The sequence below is a fragment of the Castor canadensis genome, chromosome 9, assembly GCF_047511655.1.
Source record: "Castor canadensis chromosome 9, mCasCan1.hap1v2, whole genome shotgun sequence".
Taxonomy (NCBI): domain Eukaryota; kingdom Metazoa; phylum Chordata; class Mammalia; order Rodentia; family Castoridae; genus Castor; species Castor canadensis.
In genome coordinates this window covers 62072584-62091948 of record NC_133394.1, presented here as the reverse complement: position 1 = coordinate 62091948, position 19365 = coordinate 62072584, and the positions used below count along the sequence as shown (strand labels likewise).

At 35.4% G+C, this 19365-nt stretch overlaps 2 long non-coding RNA genes and 1 pseudogene across 3 annotated transcripts in view; 2 read left to right on the top strand and 1 right to left on the bottom strand.

Annotated features, from left to right (window-relative positions):
• The window catches only part of LOC141410916 (uncharacterized), a 92644-nt gene extending 87135 nt beyond the window's left edge, over positions 1-5509 (top strand). For both annotated transcript variants that reach the window (XR_012435718.1, XR_012435719.1), the window contains 2 exons: positions 3759-3841; positions 5129-5509. This is a non-coding gene — a long non-coding RNA (uncharacterized lncRNA). The remainder of the gene's footprint in view (positions 1-3758; positions 3842-5128) is intronic.
• The window catches only part of LOC141410915 (bifunctional heparan sulfate N-deacetylase/N-sulfotransferase 3-like), a 118586-nt pseudogene that overhangs the window by 81250 nt on the left and 17971 nt on the right, over positions 1-19365 (bottom strand).
• On the top strand, positions 7265-14017 carry LOC141410917 (uncharacterized). Its single transcript, XR_012435720.1, has 3 exons — positions 7265-7339; positions 11875-11922; positions 13003-14017. It is a non-coding gene; the product is annotated as an uncharacterized lncRNA (long non-coding RNA).

The following is a 19365-nucleotide window of genomic DNA, read 5'->3' as shown; positions in this document are numbered from 1 at the left end:
AAGGGAAAGAAACCTAAAACTTGAATGTGGTTGATGTGCTCACTGTAGAGGAGTGACTATAGTAATGTTAAACTGGCAGATTACTGTGGGAAGGGGACCAAAAAGTAGCACAGAGGTCTGGCAGAGATGAACTAATGTGGGTTGCAATACACAAGTGCATGGATGCAATGTTAGGAATCTCTCTGTATAGCTATTTTATCTCAAGCTAGCAAAAACGCTATGTCTTTCTTATTATCTCTTACATTTTCTCTTCAACAAAATTGGAGAACAAGAGGGCAGAACAGGTTCTGCCAGAAGCGGGGGTGGGGGCGGGGGTACTAAGAAGGTGGCACTGGCCCAAACGATGTATACACATGAAAGTAATTGTAAAAACAATAAAAGAAAGAAAAAAAAGTACATTGAATGCATGTATGGAAAGTTCATAAGGAAACCCATTATAAATTTTTGCAATAGAGTTAGAAATAGTGGGGAGAGTTCAGAGTAGGAGGGATAAGAAAGAGTAGTAGAGGGGATGAACATGATAAAAGTACATTAAATTCATATCTAAAATATCACAATGTTACCCTTCATTTTGTACAATATACACTAATAAAAAACCAAAGAAGCCAAAAAGGAATAAAAATTTGTTTTCTTTCATACGAATTTTATAGACAACCAAATATTATACATGCAAATTATAATTTTTAAAATTTTATGTGGATTAATTTCTACTTATGTAGGTTATTTTCTTTTGTGAATTTTGTTTTAATTGTTATTTATCTATATGTTACTCCCAGTTTTAGATATTCATTCTATTCACATGCTTATGTTTCTTCTTTAATAAGAGAAATAAACTTAGATTTTGCTTTCAGGGGTTTGGGTAGATGGGTATCATGGATGTGTTAAAAGAGTGCAATATCAAATTGAGAACATGGGAACAAAAAATCTAGTAAAATGTGGGCATAAAGGTGTTAGCTATTTGTACTGTGATATATGTGTAGAGGAATTATAATATTTCTGTTCTTTCAGGGGTTTGCTCCCCTTGAATGCCAAGTTGAGTGGTAAGAGAGTGAATCTTCTGGCAATCCACAGCCTTTTTTGAATTAATAAAGAAAGCAAGTGCTGACTTCATTATGAAGCATGCTGGGACGACACAGAGTGTTCCACAGATAGTGAATTTAATGAGTGAACACATAGGGCATGTTTACTGACCAGAAGCATTAGCAAAGACTCAGACATCTTCTGATTAGGAAAAAGAGCACCAAAGTAGGAAGGTGATATCCTTGTTCAGATAATCTGTGATAATATGGTTCCCACTAGAGGTACGATCCTAACCCAGAAACAATTTCATTCATCTCACTTAGAGTTACTACTTCTTCCTAAGACAGGTGAAATGGGAGATGTATTCAAATGTATGGTTTACTCTTACTTCCTACTTTTCTATAAGCATATATATCATAAATTATATAAATAATCATTTATCGAGGGTATGTACAGTCACTGCCAATGAGTCCTTTATGTCATCTGCATGAGTTTTAATCCTTAGAACTCATTTACATATTATTTATATAGGTACTTTAAAGTAAGTTGCCACTTTTCATCATTTGAAAATGTACATCTATGAGGTTTCTCTGTGGAACTGTGAATCGGTGAAGAACATTTGTGTCTGAGTGTATTACACGTTTGCATAGAAATTTGTGCTTGTTCATATGCAGTGACCCTGGTGTATTTCTGTGGCTCCCTCTCATGATATTTTTAGCATAACTCCCATTACCACCTTGAAGTAAACAAAAGCACTTCAGGGACTATCTCTCAGCTTGGTAAGTTTCAAAACCTGATTTAGCATATGCATACTGACATAGACAGTGCATATCTCTGGGGCAGAAATCAATGTAGTAAAGCCTATGAATCCAATGAATAAAAAGGATGTCACCTATTAGTTTACAATGGGGAATTATAAATTAGGGGGAACTGAATACTTTGAAGTCTGTAAATTAGAGGGTCCTTTCCTGGTAGTCAGGCTGTGTTGGAAGTATTCACCAATTAAAAGAAAAAGTTTGAAATTGTACAAATTACTGCCCCAGTAAGCACAAGTTTCTGTGATCACACATTTTTTCCTACAGTAGTATCTATATAGGAAAGCAAATTGCAAGTCAAAAGTTGACAGTTGAATTTATAATCAGAAAAAGAAGAATTAAATTCTTCAGTTCCAGGCTTAGATAGCCTTGATGGGTTCACCTTGCTACTGGGTCCAAACCTCAAAGTCTATGAATCAAAATCCACATCAGACATACTCATTTAGAGATGGCCGTTTTCTCTTCCCTAGATAGTGCTAACATTTGTCTTTGCAACTCTTTTTTTAAATTAAATTCACCTGATTGACACTTCTCTAGACAAGAAAAATACATTGATAACCGTGGAACATTTCAGAAAGTTATTCCACTCAAGGAGTTTGTCTTTGCTGTGATCTATTCCAGTTTAACTCTGAAGCATACTTCACCGAAGCCACCACTCATTTAACACTGAGTTATTCTAACACCTTGATATTATATTTTTGCATGGAAAAAAACTTCATTAATTAAAGCCATGGTTATATTTTTATTTTCAACTCAAAGGCATCTGAGTGTTTTTAAGTTCCATGTCTCCAGCATCCATCTAACTTTTTGCAGTAAACAGTGTCATTTAGCATTCACAGAAAATAGTACTTCTAATGGAGTCCTGTGTTATTACATGATCTTCCAATGGCTGCTTTTCAAATCCACCACAATTAAAATTCCTCTTTCTTGCAGCTAATACATATCTTGAGATCATCAAGATTTTCTAATTCTCATTCTGGCCTAATAAAAAGGACTGTCATTGCTAAATTAATAGCATGTTTTACTAGAGCTGGAGGTCTTAAAACCTTAACACAAACTTTATCCAAACATTTAATTTTAGTATGAGAACTCATGAAAAACAGGCCCTTTTTCCTCACTCCATTCTGCAAGGCAGATGCCACTGACTATTGACAGTTGATTTCCTTTTGGCTAGACTCCACTGAGTCTAAATGTAGACTTCCCAATCACATTTCCAGGTAAGTAGAATTGCTCCCCCAAGCTGGACCTGGTGTACCACATGAAGAGTTCTGGATTCCTTGTATGTTTTTATGGTTTCTGACAAAATTTGTAACTTAGTTTGAGTCTAAATATTCATCTGACAGTAATTGCATTCTGTAACTTTTCTGAAGTTTGTGAAGTTTATTCCATATGCATCTCTTCATCAAGGTAAATAAAATTGCCAATTATTATTGATAAAGTTCTGGGAATCATTTGTTTTGTTAAAGAGGCTGCTCAGTCTAGATTAGTATTAAGATTAATACAGGCTTTACTATGGGAATTTTAAAATTAAGATAATAATTTGATTTCTTAATAAAGGAAGACATTTCTTATCACAAAATGGATGAAATTTTTAATATAAATCCATTGTACATAAATGAATGAATTTTGAACTTTTTCCATATGATGAAAATCACTTGGTTTATAAAGTTATGAAATAACCATACTACCAGGACCTTTTTAAGCGCCAAAGAATCTATTGGCTTAAAGAATTAAATACAGTAGTTCATAGTACTATTTTTTTTATGATGACAGGAAATATAAAATATCAGAATTTTGTTGAATATAGATTAAAGAGTCTTAAAGTTATTAGTGAAAATGTTAGAATTTTAAGAATATTGTAACTGAGTCTGCAGTTCATAATCATGCATTAGTTTAACTATTTTTCCTGTGTATTTTTGGCAGAATTGGGAAGAAAAGAGAAGACAGCCATATGATGTAACTCAAAAGATACCATTTGTAAAAGACAGGTTATCTAGGAGAATCAGGTTAGTTCTGACATATAAATCAAAATTACTTACATTTTAGGGGTCTGAAATTCAATAAACTTCCAAAGGCTAAATGCTACAGTATTCCAAACTATCCCGATTTTTGAACACACTTGTAGATTTTCCCAGAGACAAGTTACCCTTACTTTTACCTCATTTTCTAGAAGCTAAAAAAGATAACTAGTTATTGGAGTAGCTGAGGAAAAGCACCTGCATTTTTATTTGCAGGACCTGAAAAATTAAGGTCAAGAAGAGTTTTAAATTTTATTCTGTTTATTTCTAATGCTATGCAATTTTTATCCTGTTAGAATTTTTTTCATATTGGAGGTAATTATAGTTTTTCATCTTGAATATTGCTAATGCCAGGGACAAACCCACATATATAGTAAATAAATTTTAGCTTTACTTTTTATGTTCCTGCACAAGGGAAAATCACTAACAGTTTTTCCTTATACAACTTACTTCAATTAGTTCTTCTTTCACTACACTACTTTAAAAATACTTGCTTTGTACAAAAATACATGCAGTTGGTTCACTGCATTGCTGATACACAAGAAATGAAGAAGGAAGAGCAGTCAATTAAACAGGGGTGCCTTGTGTTCTAGCATGGTAAGATTTACATGGTGCAGAACAATGTCATATTTGCTCATCTGATTTCTTTCCTTTATACTTATATAATATGAGAACATTTTTTATACCTTAAATAGAAAAAAGCAAAAAGACAGAGCAATAGAGATAATAGTTGCCTAACTGAAGAAAACTGGTACCTAAAGGAAGTAGGAGAGTTTGTTGGTGAAAATCTTATTTTCCAGAAAAGCAAGATATGATCACTTTTCAACATGGAGGAGGGTCCGCTGCAGTGCGCTACCAATTCTGCCACAAATTCCTAATGTCACTGTGGAATTACTGTGTTCCCATTTGTAGATGTGGTTCAATTCAGTTTTTATGACTGTTTTAGAGCTGGGACTTCATGGTGATTTGATGATAACTACCCAATCACTGGCCTCTTTGTCAGGATAATTTTTACCCACACTGTCATTTTTCATCATTACTTGGAGAATCACTCCAAGTACTTACTGGGTTGAGGACCACAGTGAAGAAAAGTTCACCTCCTTGAATACTCTTATCCAGCTCCTTAGGACCCCCTGGATAGTCTTTGTAGAAAATTGTGTGAGTGAAAAGCCCACAGGTCTGTCTTGGAAGAACCTAAAAGAAAAATGACTAAGTAAGGAAAAAGCTAATTTCAACCAATTACTTTATTGAAACCTAACTTTTTTCTTATGAAAGGTGATGTACAAACTGGCATCATTATTGAACTCTAAACTAGGCCCTGGAAAAATCCTTCACACCCTGGGAAAGAGAGGAGGATGTAAGTAAAGAATGGTCAGTGAGGGAACTTAAAGAGATATTTAAAACTAAAATAGACTTTGAGTTATTTTATTCACTTTTCTCTTTAAATCTTAAAAGTTAGTACTTTTGTTTTTCTGTGTTGAGGGCAACAAATGCTAGCTAATTTTTTAGGTGTCTTACCTATCCTCATATCATAAGCAGATACCTTAAAAGCAACTGAGGCCAATAGGAGAAGGGGACCAGGAACTAGAGAAAAGGTTAGATCAAAAAGAATTAACCTAGAAGGTAATACACATGCACAAGAAATTAATGTGAGTCAACTCCCTGTATAGCTATCCTTATCTCAACTAGCAAAATCCCTTGTTCCTTTCTATTATTGCTTATACTCTCTCTTCAACAAAATTAGAGATAAGGGCAAAATAGTTTCTGCCAGAAAGAGAGGGAGGGGGTGGAGTGGGTGGTAAGGGAGGGGGTAGGAGCAGGGGGGAGAAATAACCCAAACATTGTATGCACATATGAATAATAAAAAAATAAAAATTAAAAAAATAATAGTTTCTGCCGGGTATTGAGGGGGTGGGGGGAAGAGGGAGGGGGTGGAGTGGGTGGTAAGGGAAGGGATGGGGGCAGGGGGGAGAAATGACCCAAACATTGTATGCACATATGAATAATAAAAAAAAAATTAAAAAAGATACAATTCATAAAAGCAAAATAAAACATGTTTTTTATTTGAAAAAAAGTACTTTTATTATGAAGTCTAATATATTTTAGCATCATAAGAAATAAAGAGCAGTAAAAAGAATTTAAAATATTAGAATTATCTGCATTAAATTGTAATCCTAGTAGGCAAAAATGTAAAGAATATTACTTTCTGACAAATTCTACACATGCATTAGAAAATGAAGTCAATTATTAACCCATTGTGCTTCTTAGGAAATGACATTCTAAATTATAACAGATATTAAAACACAAATCACAGTATTTGCTAGAGTCTGCAAAGACCACTGCAGGCTATTGCAACTGCCCAAAATTCTAGGTGTGAATCTGCCAGTTTCAAAAGTAAGAGATTATCCACTTGACTTGCATAGTAACTTTTAGAACATGTCATAAACAGAATGATAAATGGTCACTTAGTAGAAGGTCTCTTTTCATCCTTTAAATCCTTCTGCTTCTATTATACACATTTGTTATCAGTACGTTTTTTTAAAATTTTACAGATAAAATAACAGTGTAATTATAAAAGGCTTTACTTTTAAGCTAAATATAATGATCCCATGATAAGCTGAGTTTGCAGTATACACTTGAAGTGGCAGAAAATTAATGAATACATTTTGGAAAGTGACAAATTTTACACAGGCGGGAGCTTTGCTTTTTTGCCCTAAGCAAATAGATCTTCATTTTTATTGTCTTAACTCTTAAAGCATATTTAGTTCAATAAGTACTTTCAAAATATTGCCTGTTCAGGAAGTCCCATGTTTTGCAGCCCATCACAAGTATACTAGTTCTTTTTTTTTTTTTTAGTTTGAATATCTATTGTAAATAAATTTTAGTCTAGTTCTTGGAACATTTTCTTAGGAAGCTAATTCTCAGCTTGATCAATGTATCCTATATTGCTGAATAAGTCAAGTCTCTGTATGTCCTTTTTATTTTTGTAAACTGGTAAAGCTTATACCCTTAGAAGCAAATTCATCTTGAAACAGTTGAAAGGACATTAGCTTAAATCACAGAGTATTAGCTCTGGTGATGTGTATGTTTGAAAGCATGCTACATTGTCATAATACTAGCACAAAGTCAACAACAAGAAAGGAAGTGAGAGAAAGATATTCTAACTGAAAATATAGTTCCTAACAAGTCTTGGAAATGTCATTTCCTGGAAAGCAAAGCTTTATATAATATTTCTTCATTTATTTACCAAATACTTATTCTAATCTTTATACTGGATCATGTGGAGGAATAAAAAGGTACATGTTTTTAAAAATTCTGTTAGTATATATTAATTATACAAAGGAGTTTCACTGTGATATTTACATATATGCATATAATGGACTTTGATCATATTCATCCCTTCCACTCTTGCAGGTTTTAATATATATAAGGCTAAGGAAAAGTATCCAAAAGCTAAACAAGAAAATGCTCACATGCGATTGCCAGGTTAGTATTATTTTAAAAGTATATGATTTTAGCTAAACTATTTTTTAGGTATTTTGCTATGGACTACCCTCTAGATCTGGTTGTCAGAGTATAACACTATCAAATTTGAACTCTGAGACTCTAATGAACCCATGAAAACCTTATGAAAGCCTCAGTCAACAGGAAGCCAATGTCCTATAACTAAGGCTTCAAAGAGACAAAACTGCCAACAATACTCAGTAAACACTGGGGGCGAGGGGGCTGCTGTCAGCAGGATTAATGGGAGGCTTCACCAATGTGCATTTCTATTAGTGGCAGGCCTGAGTTTAGTATTGAACTGATATATACCAAGGTGCTTTACTGTAAATTATATAAGATATAGGACTTGATACCAAAGAATATAGGGAATAGAAATAGGTAGAGTGTGGCCAGTAAGTTGCTCAAGGTGGAAAAAACAGCAAAGGCAGAAAAACAGCAACATGTTTTTGGCCTGTTTGGCTAGAGCAAGTGTGTAAGTGGCAGGGAAATGGAAGACAGAAAGGTAGACATAGAGAAGATTGTTTTCAGGTCCCTGAATATCAAATTAAAGGGCATGGAAACAACTGGAACTCATAAAGGTAAGAAAAGTAGGATGGAGGCAGAATTTTAGAAAGATTAAGTTGGCACTGCTTCTGAGATAGACTGCAGTGGGGGTGGGTCAAACTATAAGTAGACAAGCACCAAAGTTAAGAAATGGAAATCCCGGCAGTGTTTCAAGATGGTGGCTGTGGTAGTACCAATGAAGATATTATAAAAGACTTATTGCTAGGATTCAGAGACTGACTGGAAGTGGGGTCTCAGTGTGATGTTTGAATTACAGAACTGAATCAAGGATAACAGAATCAATAGCTGGTCAGTAGGGAAGATAATGAATTTTCTTGTAAGTCTTTTGAGTTTGATTTGTGAATGTGTCATAACATAAAGTTTCCCTCACCTCATATAGCCAAATATGGGTCTGACAGAAGGTTCATTCCTCAATTTCTTGCCCCTTTTTTCTTTTCTGTCTCTCAGTAGGAGGGCACTTTGGCTCCTGTGGTCTCATTCATATCTCTATTTGGATGGCCTTGTTCTCTCTTTCTTATTGCATAATCAGCTGCCTATAGAACATTTCTCACTTGGAAATTCTCACCCAAGAGCCCACAAATCAAACTTTTCCATGCAAAAGTATAACCACAGGGACAATTCCATCAAAGCAGGAAACCTGTAGAAGTCTTTATTGTCTGTAAGATTCTTGCATTTAAAATACAGGTAAAATATATTTTTCAGGAGAAAAAAAAACACATCTCATGGTCATATCCTAGCAAGTTTTCTAACAGTACAGAAACAGAAACAAAGCAAAAACACTGAATAAAATCTTTAGAGTAACACCCATATCGTAAGGCTACCTATGATTCTAAAATGACAAAAGCACATTGGAATGCTTTTAAATCATGATATAAGACAGGTCTTTTAAATTCTCTCTGGTCAGAAGCCTGGCAACATGAGACACAGTAAATTCATTTTCAGTACAGAGGAAGGGCAGGGTGGGATAAAATGTGGCCATAATATCCCCAAGTAGCATTTATAACATTTTTTTTAATTGAAGGACAAGTCAAGATGTGAGTTGATACAAGTTAAATGTCATTATCCACTCTAATTTCTGCAGACATTAGAAAATTGTCTACAAAGAAGCCAGTTACACCTAATTCTGGAAGGCTGACATTTGTTCAAGCGTATCAGTTTGACTGTCACGGTTGTTCACATAGTGTTCTTGGGCTGTTTCTTTCTGTTATTTGAGTCTAAATTAGGAGACCATTCCAAGCTTCACAGTGCTTTCCTTGGATTTCCTGACTCAGGGAAAAACTAAAATTTAATGACTTACTTGGAAGGTCTCACAAAATATTAGATAGTAACATATTTTAACAATATCCTTTGCCAGTGTAGAAGAAGCAAAATAAAACAGAGAGGATCTGGAGGGAATTAGGCAATGGAGAGTAATGATCTAATTAACATCATCTGTCATTTATTCTCTGTGTTATCATCTGTTAATGATTAAGCAGGACTTCGAATGTGGCTTCTTGCTGCAAATAGTTGAGTTTTGTTTTGTTTTGTTTTTTTCAGCCTGGCATGGTAAGAAGAAAAACACAGTTTGGCTTATAAAAGGCCAGCATGGTTAATATAGAGTTGGTATTAGTTTTATCTGCAAAATTATTTTTTGAAGAAATGATGACTTCCAAAATTATCTACAAATTTGATGTAATGTTTTCTTAATGTTTTCATATCAGTGCCTGCTAATCAGTAGTAGAGTCAGAAAAAAACCCCTATTTTTGAAGTTATATTTGAAGAACTGAAGTGATTGTAATAGGAAGATCCTTTCCTTAGATGTGACCAATACGCTTCCTACAAAATGGAGCTTTTCCTATAGCTCTGTCTGTAACTTTTTGTTCTTTTTTTCTTCTTCCTACAAATGTGGGAAATCTGGAAGAATTACTTCAACTCTATGAATCCTGGAGGGAGCTCACCATGATGTTTTTGTGAATGAAGCCTCTCCGATACCTAGCTGGTTTCAGATGTGGATATTCTTCAGTGCTGGTGATTTTAATATTCCAAACCTTCTTCCAGGCCTCGTAAAGCTGAACGTGGACAGGGTAGACACCAGAATGGTGAGGGGCCACTGCATAGCCCATGTCAGTAGGAATGCCGTGCTCCTAAGACCAAACAAACTCATTAGAATGTGCGAAGATTTGTCTTGATCATATTTTCACCCCAGAATTTTGAAATGTGTTATAAATACAATTGTTTAAATCCATCATTACTAATTAGTTTGTAAAACTAGAGTGATAAATGAAGACCTCTAGACTTCAAGAAGCTTGGTAACCATTTCACCAGTCTTGATCTTGATATATGTGTTTGAGAGGTGATGTGAACGCCACTCAACACATCCTTGTCAGAGCCACTTGTTTTTATTCTATTGCTCACAATTTCAACAAATTGAATAATAAACACTTGCTACAAACATATTCATCATTTTCCTAAGAATAAAACTATTTATTAGAGTAATAGTGAACCTTCCACGTTCACCAGACACAGGGTTTTATTTTGTATGCTGCAGTTTCTACCAAGTTTGTCACATTCCTATTGGTCCCTCAGCCTGTGAGCCTATAACAGACAATGTTGTCTCAAGAGAAGACACTTTTAGTTAAGTAATGTAGAAAATTCTATAGAGCAATTTGTTTTGAAATAAAAGTCTTCATAGTGAAAATAGAGGGTACCAAAAGAGCCAAATAACCTGGGAAATTAGTATACTTGAAATCAAACTTTAGTGTATAAAATAAGTTCATTTAAAAAAGTTTCAAATTTACAAATATAGAAACACTGCAATCATGAAGTAACCCATCATGCATCACAATGCTTCTTTTTTCAATTGGTCCTGCTCAAGTTCTGTCCATTCCCAAAATAAATCTACATGAACTCTGGATTATTTTGGAAGGGGCTTGGGACAACTTAGTATAGTTGTAATTTTTCTTCTCTGCTTGAAGTGGCCATTAGTCCTTATTCATTGCTCTTTGGCATAGAGGAAAATAACTCAAGCATAAACAATGAAACATGTTTTTTAGAAAAAGAACTCCTACAGTTTCAGTGTTGACATATTTGTCTTTCCTGAATGGGTTTTTAATTTTTCTGTTTGTATTTTTCAATTGTTTGATAGTTTTCAAAGGTTCCACTTTAATAAGCTTCCCTTGAAGCTTTCTTCATGCCACAGAGCAATTTCACATACAGAGAACCATAACATCAGGCTGTTAAGTGGATTGAGCTACAGCAATGTGTTACAAATATATATTGAAAAAGTTAAAGAGGTGTGGCTAGCTTTGTTTTACAACCAAAATAATAACAAAAAGGGAAAGGAAGGATGTGATGCACTGGAACACAGAGCTATCTTCAACAAAGATTTCATTTTTTTTTCCAAAACTGGAGAACAGGAGGGCAAAACAGGTCCTGTCTGGGCGGTTGGCACCAGTGGGAAGGAGGGATGTAGGGAAAGGGTGTGTGAGGGTGAATATGGTGCAAATACTTGGTACATATGTATGAAATGCAAAAATGAGACCTGCTGAAACTGTTCCAGGAATGGGGGGAAGGGAAATAAAGGAGAATGGTGAAGGGGGTGAATTCAAGTATGGTATTTGATATATTGTAAGAACTTTTGTAAATGTCACAATGTACCCCCATCCAGCACACCAATAAAAAAAGGTTTTAAAAGAAAAAATGAACAATCACAAGAATTTTTTGAGGAGTATGGGAAAAAGCAAGGATAAAATTCTCAATGACTAGAGCTACATCATACAATTCAAATGCCTGCAAATTTGTAAAAACCTATATTGATCAAGAGCTCAAGGTAGTTATAAATGCCTATAAGTAGTCAGTATCTTCAGGAACCCGATATAATAAAAAGATACTTTAGCAGCAACATTTCCCTTGTTTTGAAGTGCTAAACAATATTCCCCAACTAATATACATACTGTTTTTGGTTTTCCTTCTAGCTGTTGGCAGTAAAGTCTCATCCTTTATTGGTGTGCTGGTACAGTGTGGTGAGTGGTGGAAAACTCCACCCCTGGACTCAGACATATCTGGCTATTTCACTCTCATTTACTATCTATGTGGCATTTGGCAAATGACCTTTGACCTAAGTATGACCTCTGACCTAAGTATGACCTCATGCTTTAGTTTCTAAAATGCTAGATAGAAGAGTACTTACCCCAGAGGGTTCAGAGGTAATTAAATAAGACAGGGAACACATTTAGTGGGGTTCCTGAAATGTGACACACAATCAACAAATGCTCTTTATTATTGTCATCATTACTATCTTCCCTCCATTGCTCTTTATTTTTATTTTTCTGGCAGTACTGGAGTGAGCTCAGGACTTTGTGCTTGGTTGGCAGGGGTTTTAATACTTGAGCAATATCTCCAGCCTTTTTTTGCTTAAGTTATTTTTCAGATAAGGTCTAATGTTTTTGCCTGGGCTGGCCTTGAACCATAATCCTCTTGATCTCCACCTCCTGAATAGCTGGGATCACAGATGTGAGCCACTGTTTCTAGCAACTCCATTGTTTTTATGTGCTGTGATCCATTACTCAACCATAACACAGATATTATGAAACTTCTGGGACACCCTTTTCCTTTGTCAAAAGAGATAGGCTATTTTTTATATATTCACTAGATTTTGAAATTTTCTCTCATGGGCTTCTGGGGTAAATAATGACTCCTACCCCACTACCTTTTCCTGGGCATGTTTCCCTCTTGAGCCATTCAGATACTCTCAACATGTAGTTCCAGCATGTGAATCACTGAGAGTTACTCTTTTTAATGAGTTTTGGATAAAGGATACATGCATCTGATCCCCTAAATTTGCATACTAGAGAGAACATCTGAAATCTTATTATATAGAAAAGTTTAGGCTAACATTGTGGGTAGTATGTTCTGGGAAGGCAGATTCCCATGTTCTGGAAGGTTAGCCATAATGCTGGGTAATAATAATAGCTAAGTACATAATGTTAATAATAGCTGACTAAGTACATAATGTTCAGCAATCTGTGGCAGAAAGTCTAAAATACTTTCTTAGGCATCTTAACTTAAAATTTAATTTTCATTATGTTTTTCATTGACTCTAGATTGAAAATAGCATCTTAGATCAACAAGCTCTGTGATCTATGTCAAGAGTTTCCTAGTGAAAGAAAACATGGACCAAAAAGATTGGGAAAATGGCTATGCTACCATAAAATGTAAGTTAAACACTTAGAACACAAGTGAGATTTACTAGTCTCAAAACTGGATTCTTGATCTCCATGTCTTAGCCCTGGCCCCTGCCCCTCACCCCTGCTCTTTCTTCATGGTTCTGCCATGCCATTAAATGACACTATCAACTACTAACCAACCAGATTCTATGTCAAAAAAGATAGCATGAGCTGGATGTGGTGGCACATGCCTATAATTTCAGCTACTTGGGAGGCAGAGATTTGGAGGATTGCAGTTTGATGCCAGCCTGAGCAAAAAGCTAGTGAGACTCCCATTTGAAAAATGTGCCAGGTGTGGTAGCACATATGTGTAATCCCAGCTATGAGGGAGGCATAGGTACGGGGACTGTGGTCTGAGGCCAACCCTGGACAAAAAGTGCAAGACTCTCTTAAAAAAATAAATAAAGCAAAAGTGGTTTGGTACCCACCTAACAAGCAAGGTCCAGAGTTCAAACCCCAATACCACCTCCAAAATATAGATGTTATTTTTGACATTTCCTGTGTCCTCATTCTCTCTTAAATCCAGTCCAGTCCATTATCACATCCTATCAGTACCACCTTCAGTACATATCTTAAATTTATCCACTTTTCTCTAATTCTACCACCTTCATCACCTTAGTCCCATCTATCTTATCTCATAGCCTTTTGACATGGGATTCTAATATCCTACCAATTTCTTTCCTTGCCTGTTTCCAATTCATTCCCTACCTAGTAGCCAAAGAAATATTTTAAAGACACAAATATGGCCATGTGATCAAAATCCTTCCAAGGAGCTGGACATGGTGGTGCACACCTACAATCCCAGCACCAGAAAGCAGAGGCAAGAGAATTTTGAGTTTGAGGCCAGCTTGGGCTACATAGTGAAAAACCGCCTCAAAAAATATTTTCATGATTTACCCTTGTATTTAAAATGAAAAATTCCTAGCATGGTCACAAGCTATGCAGGATATGACCCTTGGTTCTTAAATCTAGCCTCATTTTGAGTCACCCTCTTCCTTTCACTGCGCTTAGTCACCTTGACCTATTCCCGAAACTCATCACATTCATTTCTACCTCAGTATCTTCCCATGTGGGGCTTTCTCAGCCTAGGGAGTTCCTACTGCATCTCTTTACCTGAATAAGGCTGCAGTCTGTTTTAGGTAATTTATCCTGTCATATATTCAGAGAAGTCTTTACTGACAAGTCCCCAAATCAATGAAGTGCAGGTTAAGACTTGTCTCCATTTGTCTCCACTTGTTTTTCATGGCACATGGCATAGTTTTATAATTAGTTATCTACTTCCTCTCTTCCACTTTAAACAAGTCCCATGGAGTCTGGGTTCTGATTTATTCCCTGTTCTCTGCTCAGTGCCCAGTCTACAGCAAGCATGTGACAGGTACTGGTGACCAAGTGTGCAGACCAATTCTGACCACTTTCCTCTCACTTAAATTCTTACTTTCTCAATTTTCTCAGGGAAGTTACCAGTTAGCAGATGTGTGGCAACTCACAGGGAAGTTTTAATACCTATATAAGTAATACTCAAGAAAATGTTTGAGGCTTCAGTTAAAATTATTATTTCAGTGCCACACAGACATATCTATTATCTTGAAATTTTATACTTAATTGCACTGTATAAAATATGAAATTATGAGATTTTACTAAATTATCATTTCCAAGTAGACACTGTGGAGACAATACAATTGAATAAGCAAAAAGCAATGCTGTAGCCCTTAGAAAAATTCCCCTAAAAACTCAAAGAGAAAAGAAAAAAATTAGCATTCAGGTATTTGAGCAACACAATTAATGCCATCACTGAGGAAATCATTGTTTATTACTATCTTTAATTGTATTTATTTACCTAAACTCTTGCTAGTAATTAAGAATGGTATTTTACTTTTAATGTTTATCTCTAGCTCAATCTTTTCAAACAGAAGAAACTTTTTAATTCTCATTAATGACTAGAAGACCCATTGCTTCTTTCCATATTTCACAGATTGGCAAGTATGAAAACTAATGTAATTAAAACCCCCACAATGATACCAAGTTAAACGGATATTCTGCAATCTACAGAGAAAAAAATGTAAAGCTTCATTACAACATAATTTAGCAATACTTCTAAATGCTTTTGTGTATTTCATTTTGGTTGGAATGTCCCATTTTCTCAGTATATGAAAGTTCATGCTTTGGTTAACTATTCCACAGTATTCGGAAATTACATTTACAATTTATATGAGTTTAAGATAAAGCTTTTCTCTATTTACGTTTGGTATTTTGAAGTTGTTGCTAGAAAAAGGAAACTTGTTTGCTTTGACTTTTTAAGTGGCTTCTTTAAGAACTGAGGCTATTTAAGACATTTTTTCCAGATGATAAGAGCATATTCAGAAAAATGAGATTAGAACCTTTTAACAAAAAAGGTGTATTCACACACATACACATATTTGTCACATATTTATAAATGAATATATGTTGTGTATATATATATATACACACAATACATATATAATATATACAAAGAAAACAAGTTTATGAAACTATTTCCTTGAATATGAGAAGCATTTTAAAACTTGTAAAGGCAATTTGTTTTCCTAATATAAAACTGATGGCCCATACAAAAATTTCAGCTCATGAGAACCTGTGGGGCCTCTGGCACCTGGGGGTGGAGTCCTGGAGTAGCAACTATGACTGAGGAGAAGTGAGGAAAGGCAGTGACTGCTGGCCAGGTGGATCATGGAAAGTAAACTCAACAAAACCTAGCATAAAACCAGGAAAGCCAGGATTTATCTCCAGGCTAGAGAATTAAGGTTTGCTAACAGTTTACATGCTAAGACTGTTAAATATTAGAATAATTCTTGTTGTTATTGCTTTGTAATATAGTTTGAAGTCAGGTATTGTGATAACTCCTGCATTCTTCTTTTGACTGAGTATTGCCTTGGCTATTCGTGGCCTCTTGTGTTTCCATATAAATTTCACAGTAGATTTTTCAATCTCTTTAATGAATGTCATTGGAATTTTGATGGGAATTGCATTAAAAATGTAGATTACTTTTGGGAGTATAGACATTTTTACTATGTTGATTCTACGAATCCATGAGCATGGGAGATCTCTCCACTTTCTATAGTCTTCCTCAATCTCTTTCTTCAGAAGTGTATAGTTTTCCTTGTAGAGTTCTTTCACATCTTTTGTTAGGTTTACACCTAGGTATTTGATTTTTTTTGAGGCTATTGTAAATGGAATTGTTTTTATACATTCTTTTTCCGTTTGCTCATTGTTAGTGTATAGAAATGCTAATGATTTTTCTATGTTGATTTTATATCCTGCTACTTTGCTATAGCTATTGATGATGTCTAGAAGCTTCTGAGTAGAGTTTTTTGGGTCTTTAAGGTATAGGATCATGTCATCTGCAAATAGGGATATTTTGACAGTTTCTTTACCTATTTGTATTCCTTTTATTCCTTCTTCTTGCCTAATTGCTCTGGCTAGGAATTCCAGTACTATGTTGAATAGGAGTGGAGATAGTTACAAAGCAATAACAATAAAAACAGCATGGTACTGGCACAAAAACATACATGAAGACCAGTGGAACCGAATAGAGGACCCAGATATGAAGCCACACAACTATAACCAACTTATCTTTGACAAAGGAGCTAAAAATATATGATGGAGAAATAGCAGCCTCTTCAACAAAAACTACTGGGAAAACTGGTTAGCAGTCTGCAAAAAACTGAAACTAGATCCATGTATATCACCCTATACCAAGATTAACTCAAAATGGATCAAGGATCTTAATATCAGACCACAAACTCTTAAATTGATACAGGAAAGAGTAGGAAATACTGTGGAGTTAGTAGGTATAGGTAAGAACTTTCTCAATGAAACCCCAGCAGCACAGCAACTAAGAGATAGCATAGATAAATGGGACCTCATAAAACTAAAAAGCTTCTGTTCATCAAAAGAAATGGTCTCTAAACTGAAGAGAACACCCACAGAGTGGGAGAAAATATTTGCCAACTATACATCAGACAAAGGACTGATAACCAGAATATATAGGGAACTTAAAAAACTAAATTCTCCCAAAACTAATGAACCAATAAAGAAATGGGCACGTGAACTAAACAGAACTTTCTCAAAAGAAGAAATTCAAATGGCCAGAAAACACATGAAAAAATGCTCACCATCTCTAGCAATAAAGGAAATGCAAATTAAAACCACGCTAAGATTCCACCTCACCCCTGTTAGAATAGCCATCATCAGCAACACCAACAACAACAGGTGTTGGCGAGGATACGGGGAAAAAGGAACCCTCTTACACTGTTGGTGGGAATGTAGACTAGTACAACCACTCTGGAAAAAAATTTGGAGGCTACTTAAAAAGCTAGACATGGATCTACCATTTGATCCAGTAATACCACTCTTGGGGATATACCCAAAAGACTGTGACACAGGTTACTCCAGAGGCTCCTGCACACCCATGTTTATTGCGACACTATTCACAATAGCCAAGTTATGGAAACAGCCAAGATGCCCCACCACTGACGAATGGATTAAGAAAATGTGGTATCTATACACAATGGAATTCTATGCAGCCATGAAGAACGAAATGTTATCATTCGCTGGTAAATGGATGGAATTGGAGAACATCATTCTGAGTGAGGTTAGCCTGGCTCAAAAGACCAAAAATCATATTTTCTCCCTCATATGTGGACATTAGATCAAGGGCAAACACAACAAGGGGATTGGACTATGAGCACATGATAAAAGCGAGAGAACACAAGGAAGGGGTGAGGATAGGTAAGACACCTAAAAAACTAGCTAGCATTTGTTGCCCTTAACGCAGAAAAACTAAAGCAGATACCTTAAAGCAACTGAGGCCAATAGAAAAAGGGGAACAGGTACTAGAGAAAAGGTTAGATCAAAAGGAATTAACCTAGAAGGTAACACCCATGCACAGGAAATCAATGTGAGTCAATGCCCTGTATAGCTATCCTTATCTCAACCAGCAAAAACCCTTGTTCCTTCCTATTATTGCTTCTACTCTCTCTACAACAAAATTAGAAATAAGGGCAAAATAGTTTCTGCTGGGTATTGGGGGGGGAGAGGGAGGGGGCGGAATGGGTGGTAAGGGAGGGGGTGGGGGCAGGGGGGAGAAATGAACCAAGCCTTGTATGCACATATGAATAATAAAAGAAAAATGAAAAAAAAATAGAATAATTCTTGTGACAAATAATGGGATGTCTGGTATAGTATGAAATTTAAAATCCTGAAAGATATAAGTAGCAAAAGAATTGGATTTTTTTCTTTCAATTGTGAAATAAAGGAATTATAGAAGTAATCACTAAGGTTCAGATTTAAAATTCTGTTTTAAGCCAGGAATAGAGGTAGATGCCTGTAATCTAGTACTCTGGACCCTGAGGTAGAAGGATCCTGAGATCAAGGACAGTCTGATACATAGTGAGATCCTATGTCAAAAATAAATTAAAAGATAAGGTTCTATGTTTCTTTGATATTATCTTTGTAGTTTTGGAAATAATCTCATATTCAGCTGCCAAATCTGAATATACTATTTATAATCTATGACTTAATCTGAAACTAATAGGTGCAGTTTTCTTTCTACATATTTAAGGAAGTAATAACCTCCTAAAATGTGATAGTGACTTGATAAAAAAATTGGCTAATATTTGTAGATTTGGTTACCGAATATCTCTCAGTTTTCTTATGTGACGCTTTTAAATTCATACTGTAAATTTCTGTCTTTTGGTTGGTATGTGAAAAAGCCTTCTGTAACGGTCATGTTATTTTTAATACATTTAGTTTAAGGGTTTAAAATCATCTTCTCTTGGCAGTTATTGTGTAATAAAGAATTCAGTTGCTCTTCCTCATTCCTGGTCCTAGAAAGAAACCTTAAATCCTTGGAATTTCCCAAGTAACAGGAACGTCTTTGTTATTAGTGATAAGCCTGTGCGACCATATGTGTTTTTATACTAACAAGAGGACTTAGGATGAGATTTGGTCACATCAGAAAGACCAACCGTGTAATTAGACAGTTGGGGTATCGAGGAAGTGATATCAGTCTGACCTCTGAGGAAAGAAGAGCTAGAGAATGATTTCAATCACATAGCCAATGAGTCAATCAGTCACACCTTTGTTATGAACTCAGTGGCTTGTATATATAATCCTGGCTGCTTGGGGGGCTGAGATCAGGAGGATCATAGTTTGAGGCCAGCCCCGGCAAAAAGTTAGCAAGATACTATCACAATCAGCAGC